Source organism: Dinoponera quadriceps, unplaced genomic scaffold, assembly GCF_001313825.1.
Source record: "Dinoponera quadriceps isolate SergipeBrazil2010 unplaced genomic scaffold, ASM131382v1 scaffold1476, whole genome shotgun sequence".
NCBI lineage: Eukaryota > Metazoa > Arthropoda > Insecta > Hymenoptera > Formicidae > Dinoponera > Dinoponera quadriceps.
The window spans coordinates 57,998-78,872 of NW_014555863.1; the positions used below are offsets into that span (position 1 = coordinate 57,998).

The 20,875-nt window shown below is 47.4% G+C and overlaps 1 non-coding gene across 1 annotated transcript; it reads right to left on the reverse strand.

Annotated features, from left to right (window-relative positions):
* Positions 1–1,055: 1,055 nt before the first annotated feature.
* Positions 1,056–1,127, reverse strand: Trnap-ugg. Its single transcript has one exon. It is a non-coding gene; the product is annotated as a tRNA-Pro (tRNA).
* Positions 1,128–20,875: the final 19,748 nt, after the last annotated feature.

Sequence of the window (20,875 nt, forward strand, 5' to 3'; positions counted from 1 at the left end):
AGTCATTACATCATCATTAAGCGTGGCAGGTGGCGGATCACCCACACACGCGGCCCCGCACTTCTTCCTGTGTGTGATCTTTGCATTAAACCGTGAAATACACACGTTAAACGCACCTGTGTCTCAAGCGTGTCCGCCTAATGCGAGCCGGCAACTTTCAGGAAATTGCCTCTGGGACCAGTTTAACTTAACCGAAAACCTGCCCGAGCGTGCCGCAATGGTCGATCGATCGGCTGCAGAACCTGTTTCTACGCGGTGAACACGGAAAAATTTCCCCGCCGCGAAGTGCCGTATTGAGGCAAAAGTCGTTTATTTTTGCAGCGTGCATTAGCAACCTCGGTTGCCCGTTTGTGAAAAGTTTCGTGCGACCCGGGATTCTCTTAGCCGAGGATAGATTTACCTTGCGACCGTCAATTGATACTATAAAGCAATATCGATGGTTCTAACAATTTCACATACCGAAAGTTTCTAAACTCGTTACTCGACTTTTATGAATGATTTTATTACGCCGTTCGATGTCACCGTGACGACGAATTTTCCCATTTTCGTAGCGCACAAAAGAGAGAAGAGCGAAAGAGAGCCCACACGGAGAGACCAGCTGCCCGGGTTTTATTTCTGTGACATAAATTGCGAGATTCAAGATTAAATCACGGTTTTAATCTCGCTCGCAGCTTCGACAGAGTTTCGTCAGCGATAACGGAAGAGAGTAGATGTACATCGCGTTTGCGGATACACGGATAGTGATAAGAGTTACCGTACCGCGCATTTGACCCGCATGATACGCGCGTTGCGCGCTGTCGCGCATGCAAAGCATTGATATTATCTAAATAAAGATTCGCTCTCTGCTCTTCCCCCTCCCCCAGGCGCTTATCTAACTCCCACGTCACGTACGGTCGGCTCGCTAGCTGAAATGATGTATAGCGCGTGAATAAATCCGCATGCTCGGACATATTTAAATATTACACATTCCGCTCCGATTTCAAAGGAGCGCACGGAAACGTGATCGTGCAATCGCATCGACAAAAGAGAAATAACAACGTGACGCAAAAAAAGACGGGCTCAGCCGGGATTTGAACCCGGGACCTCTCGCACCCAAAGCGAGAATCATACCCCTAGACCACTGAGCCGTTCTTGCGAGGAGAGGTTTACAACCTGCTATCCTGAAATGCATAGTTAACTGGACGTATCTGTACGCGTGATTCTTCCGGTTTTTTTCATTCAACGTCGATATCTACGCGGGAAATTAATTTTTATACTATCACGATCGCAAGAGCAGCCCGGCTTCCGAAAATTCAGACGAGTTTGAAAGTACACGTAAAATAGACGTGGAAACAAATATACGAAACATTTATCTGTAAATTTACTTATTTCCTCATTAATTTAAGATTCATCGATATGCAGAGAACATTTCCCATTTGATATGTATATTACGTAGAAATACGATACTGCTGAAAACGAGAATAGCATGCGACTTGTTTGCTTCGGGAGGACAAATTCGCTTCACGAGAACAAATTAATAAATTGCCGCATTAAGAAACAAAATGAATGTACTCTGTCTCCGGCGGTAAGTTACAATCTCCGGATGCCGGAAGCTCGACCGCCAGTTGGCGTGGTCGCGGCATTTGTCATAATTAGCGCCATAAAATGGCCACTTAATTTCGGGGGGTGCGGCGACCTTTCTCTCTCACCGCCGTTCTTTCCCCGTTGAAACGAACAAAAAAGGGAAGGTTAACACCTTCGTTTACCGGTGACAAAAAAGACGGCCGTTGTAGCTTTGTTTCCGCCGCGGTTAACGCGCTCGGTAACATCGTCGTCACCCTTCCCGCCGAGCGCAAAAAGCCGCCCGCGGTGGAAGCGCGACGCGAGAACCCTCAGACGCGCCGAAGGGTCGGGGAAGATTTGTGACCGGGCGATCGTGCAGCAGAAATCGAAGGGACGGAGAATCACAATCCCCCATCGACGCGGTGCGGTCGGACAGTTGATTTCGAATGGACTGTCACCCGTGAACGGAGATCGAGACGGCGCGATTGTGCGAACGATGCCGCGGTCGCGTTATCGGGTCTCGGGAAATCTTACAGGCCGCGCGTTGACTGACAACTTTGGAAACACGTGTATCCCCGCGGTATAAATAACCTCGCAGGTGCTACAGAGCAACTGTGCTCGGAGCAATATCCCGGGGGAACATGACATAATAATACCGCGAGTTCTTTCAGAGAAGCGTCCAACGCGGAAGGACCTTATTCCCTTCGCGAAAAAATTCGTATCAACTTAACACTCATGTTCTCGTGTACAAGCAAGAATGTATAATCTTACGTAAAAGTAAGATTCGCTTACATGAAAAAATGCTATGCCATAAGAATATCGTATTCTCATTATCGGAGGATAATTCTCATGAATTGAGAGAACAAAATATTGGCTGGAGAGAACGATATCTTTTTTCCTCTCAATTGTTTAAAAATTATTTTTGAATAACAAGTGTAACGTTGAAGGCTCAGCAAACGATCCGATTTTCCCCATTTTCCGCCGGGTTTTTTCGGTTTCTTATTTTTCTTTACGCGGCAAAGTAAATGTAGCAGGTTTTAATCGAACACACGTGAATTTTTCTAAACGACCTTTCCCACTCTTGGGACAAACACCGGAGGAATTCGCGGAAAAATTTGGTTAAAGCCCGGAGCTTGTTTCCGTGCCTTCAAAACTGCGATAACGAGAATACGGATATTTTAAGCGGAATTATACAGAATTTCTTTTTGTGCAAGCAATTCTCATCCTCACGTAAGATTATGTTCTCGCTTATATATGAAAAAAATCGGTGAACTTGAATTGATACTTTCTTCCCCCATATTATGTGTCGCGAGGAAACTTTACGCTTTCGGGCAAATTTTTTCCCCGATTAAATGCGCGGAGCGAGCCAACGCGTGGGTGACACGTGTCAGCCGAGTCTTTCGTTTCAACGTCGCGCCCCAACGGGCGATAAAATCCGCGACGACTCGAGAGCATTCCTCGACGCGGGACTGACGTTGCAATTTCGCGGCGGGAAACGATGCGGGAGCAGAATACACGGGAAATTTATTTAAAGAGGGTTAATTCAGGCTGGCAGGTATTAATTAGGCTGGTTTACGCCGTTACTTCTAGGCGCGGCCTTCTCCCGCGAGTGTCCGAAACCACGCCGGGCCGCATTCCCGACGAATGTCCAGCGGCAAGATAATCTCCGGTGCCTCCGTGTGCCCGACGATCTTCGGATCCGCTGACGCCGATCGCGTCCCTCGCGCCTTTTAACGTCACTTTAACACGCCACGATACCGATCTGCCAGCCGAAACCATCCCCGACGACGACGACGACGGTGATGACCCGTCGTTGAGACGTCGATCGGCCGTTCGCGAGGCCGTAACGACGTGAACCGCGTCCGACCGCATCGTAGTTTCCGAAAAAAAAAAAAACCCGACCTGCCGTTCCCGCCGAGTCAGCGCGCTAATCCTTATTTAACCCCGGAATTTATCGGTCTGATCGAGCGAGCCGCGGGATTAACTTAACCTCGCGCACCTAACAATGGGCCGCACGAGGAGACACCACTTAACGCCGGAGCGTTCCACCCTCGATCGTTTCGGCCGTCCGTTGTCTTCCATCTCGATGCTAAGAACGATGGAGAGATCGCCGGCGAGAGTTGTCAGTGCTTTTGTACCTGAAACGCGCCGCTCTCCCGACGGAGGAGAGGGCTTTTTGTAATGGAAATCGAGTGAGGAATTCGGGCTTGATTTACGGACAAAACGCCGGGGCGTATACATCATCCCTCCCCCCCCCTCCCACTAGCCGATCGGATATCGACACCCGGCGCGATTCAATCCGCGGAAACGGCATCTCGAAGTTGGCTAAATTAAAACGTCGCTCTTGCTTGGACGCCTCTCTCTCTCTCTCTCTCTCTGTCCCTAACATTTCTCTTTCTTGAAAATGTCTTTCCTTGCCTGCGTGTCAACAGACTGTAATTTTTATCTCCAATAATTTTTTTTCTTTTTTCTTATTTATCGTTTCATTTTATTACTCGTTCTTTTTCTTTTAAATCTACTTCTGTAATTGACATATACTTACTTTACTTCTTTTGTTATATAAATTTATCAATATAAGTCCTTAGACTATAATATGGCCTGCTCTGTGACTATAATAAATATATCTCTCTTTCTCTCTCTCTCTCTTTCTTTTTTCTTCAATCTCGGAATTTACATCTCCGGACCGTGTCGGCCCGACAATTCTTTCTCCTGTTGCAAGCTCGTCGGCGAACAAAGTGCTTCGATACAACCGCATCCGCAATATAGCGAATCGGTCGTCCGAGCGAGGAAACGATATTCTCCGCTTGCAAATTTCACGCGGCCCGGAAACTTCGCATAGTTTTATTCCCGGGAGCTAAGACTCCCCTTTTAACCGCCGCGACGGCTGTGATAAGATCTTTTGTGTTGCAACGGAGGGGATCCCACGAATTGTACCGCTCGTTTTCGTTCCCTTTTATTTCGCGATATCACTTTTATCGCGAAGCGCACCGAGTGCCGCAATAATCAACTCTTTTTTCCCCTCTCTTCGCTCGTGCTCTTTCAATCATTCTGCCGGCAACGGTTTCGCGCGCCGACAGTTAATTCGGCAAATTTCTCCCTGCGGTTTCCTCCCCCTCAACCGGATCCTGCAATAAACGAAATGGATCGCCCGCCGGAACAGACACCGGTCCGCAATGACACGAGATCCGTACAGTGATTTCCATTTCCGTCGATTTACATCGGCTCGGAAGAATTACAATCGACGCCGATAATTGCCGGTCGTGCCCGGCTTAATCAAACGGCTCGTGCGCACTTCCGGATGCAGCGACACCCGTATCGACCGGCCGACCAGCGGTGCGTACGGGAGTAACTTACGGTCTCTCGAACGTGGGACGTTTAATGAGAAATTTGCATAACATTACGGTCGGGGAGAGGGGGGGAGACGGAACCCCTCCGCGATGGATTAATGCCCGCGCGACTTTCGGCATAATAGCGCGGCAATGAGCGTCCCGGGGCCCGATTCGTCTAACCGGTCGTAAAAAATCGCGGCCACTTATGTCTATGCTAATTTTATCTGCCGGTGTGACCAATCGCGCCACTAAATCAGAATGCCGGGCCGCGGAACCGCCGGCGGGCCGTGGAATAATTCGCGTCGAGTGATTTCAACGGTATTATTACAACGGCGTGAGCGCGGTCTTATCAGTTCCGAGACTGCAAATTGATGACATTTCGCGGATTTAGCATATTTATGAACATATCGAAAAATCCGCCGTCTTCCTCCGGTTTTCAGTGGCGCGCTTACCGCGCGAACGCCGTGCTGTTCATCGACGGCGGGGAAGAAAATTCAATTGACGCGCCTCTCTCCGCGCGCTCCGGATATGCATAAAAGCATTTCGCGTTTATTACAGAGAGCGGCCTTATCCCCGCATACGAATATGGGGCTTTAATTACAGAGCGCGAGGCGCAGCGAAATTAATTTCACGGAATCGCGATATCCGCCCGCCGACGGTGATTAATTTCACAATTACGCGTATTATTCGCGAAATAATAACGTCGCCGAGTCGAAATAATCTGATTTTTGTCTTCCTTCTTTTTCCCCGGCGCCTCTCATTTCGCCGGATCGCCGGTTCATTGCGGGCTCCGCTCGCTGCGGTTCCGCGCGAGCGACGCAACCGTGGCAACCGACGCGCGTACGCGCGCAGTTTATCAACCGCTCGCTCGCGTACGCTCGAATTTGATCAGCACGCCTCGTCGACTCATCGGCCTTCGTCCGGATATCACGTGCCGCTTAAAAATTACCGCCGTTATTTTTAAACAAACGTACGCTTCGCGTACGCCATTGATGCATGTATCTTTCGCACGCTCTTGATATCGATCGAGCGTATTTCGCGCGCGCACACACAATCATGACTCTCTTATCAACGACGGGAGATCACACTTTTACTAAAAGGTCTCGCCGACACGCTGTCACGCGCTCGTCGCGTGTTACGAGCGGATAATGCCGCGATCGACATTTCACGTTCCGAAGTAAAGAATGGAATCGAGTCGGGCGATAAATTTCACGTCCGCGTCTTCCTTCGATCCGACTCGAGGGAATCCTCCGCCGCGAGACGCAGAGACTAATTATACGCCCCGTAGGCAAGCTCGATGACGTAAAAGCGGCCCGGTGGTAGCGTCCGGTGTAAGATTACGTTAAAACATTCGTACGTTTTGAAGGAGCTTTTCTGAAAGCGGCCAAAGGAGGGGGCCGATTCTCTCATTACGAAATCACCGCGCGCGTTCCCTCTGTGTTTGCGCTAACGTTTCCCTTATGAAAGAGCGCATTGCGCGCCTCGTACTCGAGCGAAAGAGGCGTGCTTAATTAATGAGCCCCTCCTGAATCGCATTGTTTGTCACACCGCGCGGCTCCGTAGGAGCCACCGGCCCCTGTTTGCAGTTCGATTCCCGACGACGATTCGGCCTGGCAAGTGAACCGTTAAAGCCGCGTCGAGTGCTCCTCCACTCCTCGCCACTACTCGCTGAGTAGATCAAGTGCACCTGGTTATACATCGACTCGACTTCCTATGAGCTCTAATAAGATCGTTAAGTTTGTATGCCGAGGCACCGCGCGCGAAAGAACTCGCCGGCAACTAACAGAAGTGCCGTGTCAGCGTCGTTGAACATTCACCGGTGAAATTCTTTAAACGATTCCGCGAAAGATTTACAGGTTTTTCTTCGTTAGGATTAGATGTTTGACATAAATTTTGTTTCCTTATTAGAGAGATAAATATTAAATTTCCTCGAGAAAGAGAGAGGAGAGGGAGCGCGAGGTAAAACTCGTTTTATTATGTTTTTGTGTTTTATTTCTTTTGATAATACTTGTAATTTTAAATGCCAGTTATGGATATACTTAATTATAACATTATGGGCATAATTATATATTGTTAATTTAATATAAGTATTATTTTTTCCTGATATAAAAAAAATATATATATATAAAAGATATTTAAATTGAAATATACAAAAGCCCGGTAGAAACAATTTGTGGGCGGCATCGCGTGACGACTGCATATGTAATCGACTTCCGTGAACGCTAAATCGAGACTGTTAGGGACACGAAATGTTGCTGTATGTGTATGTACAAATTGTATGCCTCAAGTGATATGGAAACGCGATTAAAGCCATTCTTTATTCCTTTCCGCACTTTCTTATCTCCCACCATCCCGCGCGGAACTTTAAAAGTACTCCATTTAAAACAGAGCAGGTCGCAGCATTAAACTTCCTCTCGAATCGCCTTTATTTAATGTAAATGGTAAATCACGGCGGCGCGTTGGACACGCTCGAACTTCCGGCGGGATTTTGCCGGCGAGAAACAAAATTTCGCTAAGTAATCACTCAGATCGGTTCATCGCGCCTTCGATGGCTAAATATTAGCTCTGTAAGAAAGTTCCGCCGGTTTACCCAGGAGCAAACTGCTTCCCAAAAAAAAAGCCACAAAGACCAACAATCGATCATCTCTCACGTCATTACCTACAATTCAGAGAGCAAGAAAAAATTATATCAAGGACTTACCGTCAAATCTTACCGAGCGTAAGAGACATCGGCGTAAGCTCACAGTAACATCGCAAGGATTACTCAATACGAAATGTCCTCGGATACTTCGCGAGAGGCTGATCCTGAGGAAAGATTGAGACTGTTTGCGAAACGGCTGATCCACGAAATCGAACCACCAATTCGTCATTGTGGATGTTCAACAGCGACGAGACGAGGTCGTCAACGCTGCGACCACAATGGCATCTCGTAAATCCAACAAACCTCCTTGTGCAAAGGAAACGCATTTCTGATCGTCCTTCGTTCGCGTTCAAGCACATCGCGTCTCAGGTTCATCACCCGTGGGTATTTGACGTTGGTTTGCGGTCCTTGTAGTCGGGTGTTTGCGTTGCAGCGCATACGAGAACCACTCTGTGACGTTTTGGGAGAGAGTTGTTCAACGGATTAACGGCGATTACACAATAACCCACCTCCTGCGTTTTGACTCCTCACTCGGCGTCGATTGTTGTCTCTGCCATTCGGGAAATCGGTGACCCCTTTGCTCATCCATTGTTATCAAAAGCAAACGGAGAGACATACGTGTTGTTGAAAAGACATTTCAGTATTTTACTTTTTGAAACTCGGGCGAACTTTTGGAGAAAAGTGTAACAAAATAACTCACGGTTCGTAGTTCCTTGAAGATGAAAACAAATTGTACAAATACACACGTACATCCAGTTCTCTATGAGTAAACAAAAATATAAGTGCATCGAACAACTTACATGGGCGTGCTGCTTTTGCGCTATATTTCGACTTCGTGGCTTCGATGTGAACGAAATTGTTTCCCGTATTTTTGATTACTCAACCCCCTCAGGAAGGACGAAGGGAGTGGTCGTGAAACTGCACGCCCTTTGGGCTGTGCCGCAAGAGATTGAGTTTCTTAGTAGAGAAGGATCTTTTGTGTCACGTAATTTTGTTTCAATGTGTACCGTCAATTAGATACGTTACGTCAAAATCGTAGCCGAAATTGATTTAAAGCGACAGGTCGATGGAACAGCAGGAAATAAACGATAAACGCGAGATGAAAAAGTACGAACTTGGGATATGTTCAACGCATCTCGCAGAATAAATATTGTATTTCACGAAATGTGCGCGAGAACTAAAATGATGCGGGATATCGTGCACGCGACACGTTGAAAATACTTCGTGCTCCATTTCGCTCCCCTTCTTTCACGACTGCTTTCGTTTCTCTCATCATAATGCAATCTCCAAACGTCGCGCAATGGCGTGGGAAATTCGTTTGAAAATAATGTGTCGCCTCTCGGATGCCATGTCTCACGAGAAATTACGTGGAAGATCGCGCGATCGTATGAAAGATGCGAATCCCGCAACAACCGGAGACGAAAAGTTCTCCGGGAGAACGGGCGCGCGTCGTGAGATGTCTCGGAAAGAAATTAAAAAAAAGAATTCTTTGACTTTCTCGTCCTTTTATATTTTCGCGTCGGTAACCGGAGACACGGAAAAGATTTTATCGAACTTTTCACGTTGCTCGGCTGCAGGAGGTAATGGAATTACCTGATACGTATTTCCGCGAAACAATATGGAATAGCTGTGTGCATAAAATCGTATTTTGAACTAATAATTGTATTGTTCCGATATTGCAACTAATACGAACATTTTAGACGATATCACATGTCGCATAATGTCACACACACACGCTTGACACGTTCATGTGACATGCCTAATATAGCTCGATAAGTGGAAATTGCGTTGTTTATTTATATTCTACAAATGTTACATGGCTTTTGTATTTTATTTGACAATAGAATTTTTGTAATATCATAAGAAATAAGTTACCTCCACAGAGCTCCTATTATTTATAAATTACAAATATGATACGACTTCAGTGTGCGTAATCATAGAAACCGTATCTGCTTTCATATTACCGAGGCGAAAAGCGTCCGTGTATATTTCAGCACGATTAACTCCAGACGATCAATTGTGCGATAATCAACTCTTTCAGTTTTCACCTCTCGTAAATCTCGTTTAATAAAATCCCACGTTCTTTCGAGGCGAAAATAACATGAAATAATTACTCCACTCACGCGTAAATTTTTACTTTGCAGTTCACCGGGATAATATTTAACACGATATACTTTCAGCCGCATTCGAATGGTATTTAACACAAATAAGAGAAACTCGTGATTTATTTAACTGGGATTTGCGTGTGGATCGTAAATTCGATACCGGCGAGCAGCAATTCTCATGAAACGGGTGAACTGCCGTTTAATGGCTCGTTAAACGGCCGAACCCGACCTGCCCGACTAGTTCCATAAACAAACAGAGATGATCGTTATGGCATTCACGGGCGGATCCGCGAGCTATACAGTTATAATTTTTCTCGGGTACATAAGAATGAAAAGATGATCGCCTCGGGGCAAACGATACGTTTCACGAAACGTCTTTCTTTCTCTGTTATACAAGCCGACGTCTATTGAGCGGCGCATCGAGCAAGGAACGTCGATGTTCGCAGGCAAGCGGATTTGAATTTCTCACGAGTTCAACGGATGACGAGTATTCGCCGAGAGGTTCCGGACGAGCAGGCTCGGTTTCCACATAATTACGCACACATAATTATGCTTCCGTAAAAAAGAAAGTACACATACGCAATTTAAATTTTATTGAAATAAAAACAGGCAGATAAAAGCCAAATGCGGGTTCAGGCGAGGATCGGGAATACAATGTCAACGTTTTCAAGTAAAGCTTTTGCGTACGAAGTATTTCCGAAATTAAGATCGCAAAGTCAGCTTTGCAGCTGACATTATCGTCCAGCCCTCCCAGAAATGAAGATTGCGAAGAAACTACGTCTTAAAAATTACCCGTGTACACTCCCGGTCGAATGAAAAGTATTATTTCCAACCCGCGGACCTGCGTTGCTCGCCAAATGAAGAATGTTTTCGCGTATTACAAACGCTAATAGCAACTTTACGTGTGTAACTAATTGCGCTCTTGGGGAACGAGAGGATTAACCGGCAACCGCGTGTATTATCCGTGTGCAACGCGCGTCGTGCCGCCGGTGGTAATTTTTCTCCCGATACACACCGGCGATATAAATGGCGCGATCGATCGGGGCCCGAGAGCAAACGATACGATCATCCGACACATCCGACGTAAGAGTATATCCGGAGTGGATCTCATACGTAATAGCGTGGTTGGCGTCTGCATCACCCAGGCCAGGATTTCCCGTCGTGTGTGCGTTTCGGCGAGTCCGGGAGTTGCGTGCGTTTGATCGAACCCACCTATTGTGCGCGCGGCCTATAATACGCGGCCGTAGAACCCGCTCGAATTCACGGGCCCCCGTGGGTGCCCTCATTGTTGGCCCCGCGCGATGCGCGTTACCCCTCGCACTGTGTGCAGAAGTGCTTAACGCAATAATGCAATATAAAGATACCATCGGGAGCTCGATGGCCCGTGTTCTTTGCTCAGCGCTCACGACCCGTCCTCGCCCGGCCAGGTTTCGTCTTCCGGCGGGAACGAAAATTAATAAGCGGCCTGGAGAATCTCGATCGACCGGTCGAATCGTCAATCTCGTAATCGGCCTCGTCGACCGATCACCATGCACCGGCGTGCGCGACGGATAAATGCTCGCGTCTGCTCGACGGTGAGTTACGACGGTGGAAGAGGGCGCGACGCGGGAATCGGGTTCGAGAGGACGAATGCGCCGTGACTCTAACGAGATATCGCCGGGAAAAGACGTATTATTTTCGGAAACTATTTCAGGATCCGCTTACTCGTCCCGGGAAGGAATCTGAACGCGATACGTTGACTTCCGCGCTCCATTTCGAGACCACCGATTGATATTACTCTTTCCGCGCCCCTTATCATATCGTCTTAAAGTTCACTTCTTACGTTACTTTCTCCCCCTCCTTTTCACCTTCTTAACGGGCTAAACCTTTTACCGGGCTGAAAATATACTCGCCCAAGTAGCGTGCAATGAGATAACACGCTTCTCTCAGAATAGAAATTGCGGTGTTCTTGCTTTCCTTTCTTTTCTTTTCTCTTCAAGATCTCGCACGCGCGATCGCGCCACACGATCTCACCGTTCGCTTTCGTCCTCTCAGTTACACCGTCGCGGCTCAGCGCTCCCAATTAAACGATTTCATTCGAATTCGCGATTTGCGCATTTGTGCATATTACACAACATTTAATAATCCGCGTATAACAGGTACCGACGGGCCCCTATGTCATAATCCTAGTAAATTTCGTTGGATTTAACCTCTATTTTCGCAGCGAAACGACGAGCTCATTAATTTCATATCACGTCGCCGCGAACTCGCTTGCATGTGAATAATTAACCGGGGGCGTGCAAAACTGGGGATCGGCGGTGCAACCGGCAGTAAAAGCCGGCGAATCTAACCGGGCATAATTCTCGGTTTATCGCTTTGCGCAGGTGCACCAAGTTGGGTCAAACTCGGTCTGGCAAGGATTCACTAACCGCCCCGACGCTCCGGCGACGGTACCGACGACGACGAATTCTCGTCCGACAAATTCTTATCCGAAGAATCGAAGCGTCAATGCGTCTCTCTTTCGCTCCGTCTCTATCTCCGTCTCATCAGGCTGCGCTCCTCGGGGAAGAAATTAAGCTAAATGGATCCCGTCTCGGATGACAAAGCATTGCCGCTCCAACCTATTGCACTTCCCGGCTATCGCAGGAGAAGTCTTCTTCCCAGAGGCGTTCCGCTCATTTGAAATTTAAAAATTATACACAGCACGCCCCGGCACAAGTGATCGTCCTCTTTTATTCCTCAGATAAGGGACAGAAAATTGCGGCGTGTAGAATTACATTCGTTCTAAATTTTCTCTCCGAGATGAAAAGAGGCGCGATAAGTAATCGAATCAAATTTAGCGATCCGACGAAACTTTCTACCACGCGCGGTGGTGGTGACTCGCAAACACCCCGCCCCGAAATCCTGACGCGAGGCACGTTGTGTAGTGGCGTAATACAGTTTCGATTGCGTAATCGTACGTGCCCCGCGTGTTATCGGTATTCGCTGGACACGGTCAGCCAAATCAACAGTGTCGGTTACATTAAATTAGCCCTTCCATCGGCGCATTGTATCAGAATCCGACAATTTGTCGGTGAGCGGCCCCACTGGCCGCGTTAATGAAGAGGAGGGTCGGGTCAAGAGGGGTTACCGCTCTCGTGACAGGCCACCGGATAAATTACGTCACGCCCCGTGGTGATCCAGGTAGCTGCCAGGTGTCTACGTGTGAGCTGTACCAGAGCCGGAATCGCCCGGCTATTCGAAAGTTCTCGCCGTTTCTCCGGATATATTCTCGCCCGACGATCTTCTCGCCGATGCTCTCTCTCTCTCTCTCTCTCCTTCCACCCCAACTCGCACGGTTGCGTACGGGCACACTTGCGAGGCTACCTCTTGAGGCCGGCTTTGTCGGCGACGTGCCGTCTTCTCCTCAATTCTCTGACAAATTGGCCGGACCGGTGGTAACCGGTGGCTCCGGTATGAAAACACATATTTGTCCCCCGCGGACAACGTCGATATCGGGATCCTCGAGATCTATCGGTTTATTTGGACACTCCATCGAGAGATCCGAGAGAGGGAGAGAGACTCTGTCGCGGCTATAAACGACCGTAAGTCGCAGTCGTTGCGGAAATCCGAATGCGAGCTACGTTCTCGCCGAATACGGGGCCTTCCTCGTGAATCCTATTTCGCCGGACGCGCGCGCAATAAAAGTTCCGCAGGTTTCTCTTAAATGGGCAGGATGGGTATATACATGCGCACCCGCTCGAGTACGATCCTCGAGTTGAGCAGAAGCATTTTTCAACGCGAACCGGGGTCCTTTTAGCCGGTGTTTCCCCGGCGAACGCTAACCGAGAGCCGAGGAAAGCGGGTCGTTTCGATGCTCCTCGGCGTGCAGTTTTCAGTTCAGAATGAAAGGCACCTCTTAACGGTTATCGGTATCCATACTAATAAACCGTACAGCGACAGTAATATCTCGCTCGACGTTTACTGAGTTATGCGGTGGCCGTAAGTACGTAGTAACCGGGAAGGGGATGATTCCTCTCTTGGGAAAAAAATTGATCGAAAATGTAGAATAAAAGTTTTTCGTGCGAGATTTTGTTCTCGAGAGAATCGACTTTAAATGTTAACCGAGTACGCGTGCACTTAACCAAGACGTCGTTGGACGAATCTCAATACAGACCGTATCTCACTTGTGTGTGTGTGTGTTTAGAAACCAAACAAGCCGTGTAGTCGTTTCCGCTCCTATTTAACAAATACCCAGCATCCTCAATATACAATGCATCCAATAAAGTATTGTTATTATTATTATTATTATTATCATTATTATTATTATCATAAATCCTCTTTCCGATTATACCACGATTACTGGTATCAGATCGCGTTAAAACAGTTCATAACATAATTTCAGCATTGCATATTGTGTTAAAACCGTGCATAACAAGATCTCCGCATAATCGGCGTGATTGCCGTATAATTCGATCTTCGTATCTGCGAGGGTGCATTCCGGGTGCTTTCTAACACGACAAGCCTCACCGTTCCTCCGGCCTCCGGAGTAAACCACTCAAAAACCGTTTATTCGAGGCCCGCGAGTCCGCCCAGGAGTCGGCGAAAAAGTCTCCTCGGCAGCTGCCGCCTCGTTCCACCGCCGATTTCCCGCGTCAGGACCGAGCGATTTGTCGGACGAGCAATGGAGAGCCCCCCCGTCGGGATTCGACATGGTGGATCTCTCGAGGATTTCCGAAAAGCGACGAGGATTTCACGCCTCTCGAGGAGGACGCGTCTCACAAACGACGGGCGTCTCTTCTCGAGTGCATCCTCGTCGTCGTCGTCGTCGATGCAACTGAGCGTGCACAAGGGAGAGACCGCGACGAAAAGCAATAAAACTCGTACCCGCGTGTGTGTCGAGCTACACGGTGGTCGCGGCTTGGTTACGCCGTCGTTTGCGTGAGTTCAGCCCCGGGAAGTGCAGACGCGAAACCGAACCGAACGCTGGCTTGCAGATGCACTCCAGCCCATTTCCTCCCCACGTCACTCCTCTCCTCGCTTCTCCTCGCTTCTCCTCGTGTAAAGTCATTCTTCTTTCCCTCCTCCTTTCTCTCTCTCTCTCTCTCTCTCTCCTTTCCGACTCCCGACGCGCTTCGTCGAGCTACAATCGTGCTTGGCACCGCGCGCGCGTCGGCCTATAAATCCCGGCCCGATCCCCGTTCGCCGCATTTGCGGAATAAGTGCGGGCCACTCATTGGCTTCCGGTCTGCGCACACATCGCGTGAAACGTTTCTCGTGGAAACATCATTTCCACATGAGATTGGAAACTCCTTATTTAGAACGACAGGCGTGCCGTCGAAATTTTAATTCGCGTTCTCCATAGTCTGCGATAATTGTTTTGCCTTTTTTTATACGTCCCGAGTATATGGCGAATGTACATTTCGCAGATAATTTGCGCGACATTGTGAAAGCGCATGGGTGTAATCAGCATCGTTCGTTGCACGATAGCGTCAAACGCAGTAACGACTTCGACACACCGCGATATAATGGAATCATTATCGGGGATTCGCAATTGGAGCAGAATTTAAGTAATTCAGGAGTGGAATTACAATTGCGAGCGAAAGCACAGAAGGACCGTTCGCGCTCGCATCGACAAACGATTACAGGCCGCGGAGCCAGCAATTGACGTGTGTGGTGAGAAATGTTTACAAATTCATTAACGTAACTCACACCGCGAACCGGGAAACTGTATGTGTTTTGCGCTTGTGTGTATGCTCGCTAGTCAATTCCCGCTTTCATCCCATTAATTTTTAATCGAGCCAGGCACGATGATATTAATGCGTTTAATGATCATAAAACCGATTTATTTCGGAGTAATAACACAGCGTCTAATCGATTACCTGCAAGGGGATGCCCGGTAAGAAACTGAATCGCCACGTATCATCGGTCTTTTAGAGTTTGAGGATTTAAAGCCTGTGGTTTCGGCTCGCTTAAATCCTCCTCGGTGGCGCGACCGAATCGCCGCAATATCCGAGCCGAGATTTTCGTCCCAATAATAATAAGAATTTAATTATACACAAGAAAAGTTTCGACTCGGGTATACACGGTGCAACACGTGCGCGACGAAATTGCTGCTAGCTTCAGCGAGTCAATGAGAGCAGGCAAGAATACTCAGTTATACAGAGAGGAGTTACATTCTGATTTTTATACAACGAGAATCTTTCGTTTAAACGTTGGTGACGGACGAGGAAAGAGGAATAATTGAATGGGGGAGGACTTCCCGCTGTACTTCCCGCCGACCGCACGGATTAGTAAAATAAGCGGAAACGAATGGAAGCGGGATGGCACGAGGGCGAGTGCCTTTAATTTTTAAACACTCTCTATATTCCAGGCAAACGTTATACGTAGATTTACGACCGCGTAAGACGGCTTAACTCACACGCAATTTAACTGTGAAGCAATCTCACTTTATAAGTGTGCCTCGAGCATGGACCTTAAATTCCTGTATCCCTCCTTTTTAAATTCCATCGCAGCCGTCGCGATTTACCTCCTTTTATCTCCGGAATCTCCGGAGAGCGATACAGCCGCGAGGTGTGCGTCTCGCGCTACAAATCGTTGAATCTTATCGCGGGATATAACGAAATCCCGTGCTCGCTTTTTACGCGCAAACTTCCGCCGCGTTTGTCAACGAGAATCGCGCGGTGCCTGCGGATTAATTTAAGGCATTAAGAGCCGCGTCTCGAAAGTTAAAATTAACCAGAATTTAAAGTAATTTCCGTTTTTCTCGGGTCGGGCGAAATCAGAAAGAAAACCTTTACAATGAACGTTTATAAATATTTATAAATTCTTCTACAATTTTCATTAGACGGTCTGAAAAAGCGCGCCACGTGTAAAATTTAAAGTCTCAGCTGCTACCTGAGACTTGAAACATCTCAAAATAACCATCTATCTTGGTAGCATGTCTGACGCCTGCGTGCTGGGAAATGTTTTATAAAGTTCGTGTCTATCGCTGCGGAAAGAGAAGTGCAGTCGCGACTACTGTAAATTTCGCCACTACCACTCGTATTCGTGAAAACGTTATTTGGTGCGCCGCAAAAAGCCAGTAGTACAAACCAGCGAGCTGTCCGTGCACGGGAGGCTGAGTCGAAAGCGGTTGGAGGCATTTTAAAGCGGACCGCTCCTTCCGCCGATGCGTCCCGCGCCGCGCGTGTTGGTTTCACCATTTTGCTCGCGAAAAATTGTTATCCCGCCGGCGGAACGGAGTGCCAGGCGTCGTGGCCGATGAAAACCCGTGGTGATTAGCAAGAAATGCAGACGGGCGTGCGGGTTGTTTGCCGCAAAACCGTGCTGTCGTAAGTCACACTCGTCGAATTTTGCCGGAAGCGCGGAAGAAACTCGCCTCGTTTCTAACGGGGGTAACTTCGAAGCAAAAATGTCTGAGACGCCAGCGCGGAGACGAACAAAGCCGGGCTTATTTTCACACAACGATCTAACCCGCTCGTCGTTCGGGGAACGGTTATTTATCATGTGAAAGATTAAAGGGATTATTTCCGAGAATCGGGGACATTTTTCCCGAGCGCGTTCAAACTTTTCGGCAGCGGAATTTCGCTCACCGCATGAGCGACAGCTTCAAAAAGCTGCGCCCAGAAATTACATTTTACCTGCGTAACACGCTGTATTTTGTAGACGTGAAAAAAAAAATATATAAGAACAACGCTAGGAAATTCCACCTCCGCGCGTTCACTAAGCTCTCGCTCACGTTCCTCGCGAGATTAATTGACCGGCGGACGCTTAATGCACACTTCACGCGTGAAGCCGACAATTAATCGACAATTATGCGCGTCCATTCGACGGACGCGACGAAGGAATGTCACGACGCTGTTCCACGCGTTGACACGTCCACCGGATCGGTTTCACCCGCACGTGATGCAATTTCCATCGACGGAGGAAGATGAGGGTCAATTCGACCGGCGACTCAGCCGATCGTGGCTTCACCCCGCCACTCGTCCCGTCCACAAAGAGCGGAAATTGATGGAACTTCCCTCGACGAGCTCCTCTCGACGACGATGCTCCGATACATTCTCGATTCGCGTCCGTCCGCGAGCGCCGCAAAGAAATTCTTGCCGCGCGACAAAAACGAATCCCGTGTCCTTTCTACCACGAGCACCGCCGACTAAATTGATTCGCGAAGCTCCCGCGGGCATGCTTTTCGTGAAATTTCTCCCGAGAGAGAGAAAGAGAGAGAGAGAAAGGAGAAACGCCGCATTCCCGATAAAATCGCTGTTGAACCTCAACGATCATGTTGCCCGTCTCATCGGTGTCCGACGAATCTTCAGTATCGCAAGGCGTCCCGAAAAATGCAAATGACATTTTTTTTTCAAACAGAAAACTTTGTCCCTATCCTCCTTCTTTCCCGAGACAAAATTTAGGTTCTACATTGGCAAATTCCTAACTTAAAAAATCAATGAAGAATCTCAAGACAAAATATGTATAAGCTCTTATCTTACCTTGATGCTGCAAACGAGAATTTACTGCTTTTTTTTCTCCAATCGTGCAATCGTATTACTAGTGGAATATGAAACGCGTTTCTTTTTCTCGCAGAGAAACAATCTTTAATTTCCTTCGTATTTAGAGATAGCTCGGGGAGAGATTAAAGGATTAGTCTTTAATTACAAACACAGGATTCAACATTTAAGGATTCAACGCTAATATGCGCTCGTCGAACATGTGTGTGCGAACCAATAGTGGTTTTTTTTTATAAACTCTTAATTCAAAATATCTAAGTAAGATGTTTCTCCTTCGAAAATAAAATGTTCGAATATTTGCGTATTTTTTCGCCTATTGGTGTATTCCCTTCCCAAGGATATATCAGATACGGATATCGTGTATCGCAGGGGAATATCTCACGTAAGATTAAACCACTCATCGATGTATACACACATCTCCACGTTTATGTCTACTCGTTTTCTCCGTGTCCCCGAAGATCGTGTTCGCGGTATCGCCATAAATTGCGTCGCCCGTGGTATCGCCTGCCACTAACGACGAATTAAACGAGGAAATCGATCTCTCATGCAGTGGCACCTGACACTCTCGCGTATCCTTCTGCGATTACCGACCTCAAAAACGAGTTATCTCCCTGGGTCAAGCAAAAGATATCGGGAACGTGACTGTAACACAAAATTGGATCATAAATATAAAATAAATCGTCGTCAAGGTATTGACGTGTTAAATAAATAAATACATGTACGAAATAAAAAAAATGAATAACATGACTTCGTTGGAGAAGCGAGAAACCCAGAAGACGTTCCTAAGGGATGTCAAACACATTGGTATATCTTTTGAACGTACACACACATACACATAGAGGAAAGATTTCTTTGGATTTAATAAAATTTCTTTAATTGAAACATCTTCTTTCGTGTTTCAGTTTAACAATATTTTATATACAATGAAATAACTTTTTTTTTATTAAAACTGAAATATTATAATTTTCTTCAAATAATATTGCCCTTTCTATAAAACAACATGATCTACTCGAGTGAAACAATATTTTCATAAAAAAAAATTATATTTAATATTCAATTATGTTGTTTATACTAAACAAATCCGAGTCAAGCAAACACGTGCGCTAAATCCAAAGAAACTCTTTTCTCTCTGTATTATTAAACGTAAAAAAGATCCGGTCACCCGATAAAAATTTTGTTATCCCCTGGGTTGGCCGGAATTTCCGTTTATGGCGCATGAAACATCGACTTTCAGCGTCGCGATCTCCACCAGCCACCCTTCTATTAAACTATTAATAAAGCATAAAAAGTCCGGCGCGCGTTTATGCGCGGACCGTAAAACGCTCGACAGGCAGGACAGAGAAGGCGAGGTCCATAACGTCGCGAGTATAAACACGAGAAAAACACACCGGGAAAGAACACCGGTAGCGCGCCGGCCCGACGTGAGTTTACGAGAAGTACCCTCCGCTCGCTGTCTGCGAGCTTTAATACGAAATCGATAACCGGCCATGCCTCCTTCGCGAGAGCTCCCGGTGGAAGGACAACGTCGGTCGCTTGGCCGTCGAGCGGACGGGACTTTTCGCCGATTTCGTGAAACACGTGTTCATGCCGTGTGTCCGGTCATTTTCGCCACCGGTTCTGCGTTTCTCTTCCTCTCCCTCTCCCTCTTTCTTTCCCTTTCTCTCAAAGCACCGTGAGTAAACGGAACATAAAGACCGCCGGGCTCAGGCAGGATCGTCGTTGGTCTCAATGATCCCCGAATGGCCGTTATTATCCTCGTAGTGAGTCCGACTGACCAGATGGCGAGGTATCTCTTTCTTCGTGGCCCCGTAGTAAGAATTTCATTCACAAGTGCTCGAGACATCATTGTGACCTGGAGTACCTGTAACTCAGAAGAGTCCCGGGTGGTGCGAAGACGACGAGGCAGCGAGAGCGCGTAAAATTCAAATTTCTCTTACACCAATGGGACTTTTTTTTTCTTTCGAGCTTCCGCGCATCGTACAATGATGATGAAAATGCAGCTCGCGAGGGGAAAGAGAAGGAAGGCGGCAAGGGAGGAAAGGGACAATAGCTAGGGCATCCTCAGGGGCGGCGACGGGGTTTGACTTACCTACTGGACGAGAAGAGTTTCCGGGACGCGCAAAGGCCAAGTGTCTCTCCTGGTTTCATTCATCGTCGGCGCGATGAATGGAAGGTCGAACGAATCGCGTCCTTCTCGTGCTCGTGGGCATCGACTCCGGGCCAGCGCCCACGTTGCGGTATGAGAAACCGCAGGACGTTATTGTGGGTGTCACTCGGGGAGTCGATTCTATGCGAAAGTCGAAAGGCGAGTAGCCCGTGGAGAAGGTTTAAGGATGATCCTATTGCTCTCCCCTGAAGAGCGACTCGATGATCCTTGAAAAATTACATGCTCCTGCTTGAGTAAACAAAGCGACCGCCTCGGAGCCGGCTAAAAACACGCGAGGGATAACGAGAAGTAAATTGTGGAATAATTGACGACGCTGTCGCGAGAGACGAGACGATTGTCGCCGGGCATCGAGGGAACTTCGTGACAGTGAATAAGCATTCCTGAATACACTAGAAGAGTTCCATGTTTGGAATTCATCCATTCTTAAGGAAAATTCCACGGTCGCCCGATTTTAATCGTTAAATAACTCTGTGATTAAATCTGAAATTAATATTTCCTCGAAACTATAATATTTTACGTGAAATTAATATCAAATTCGCGCAGAATTAATTAAGGAACAGGATTTTATTAGTTATCCCTCACACTCTCTCTCTCTCTCTCTCTCTCTGCTGGCTGCAAAAATGTCA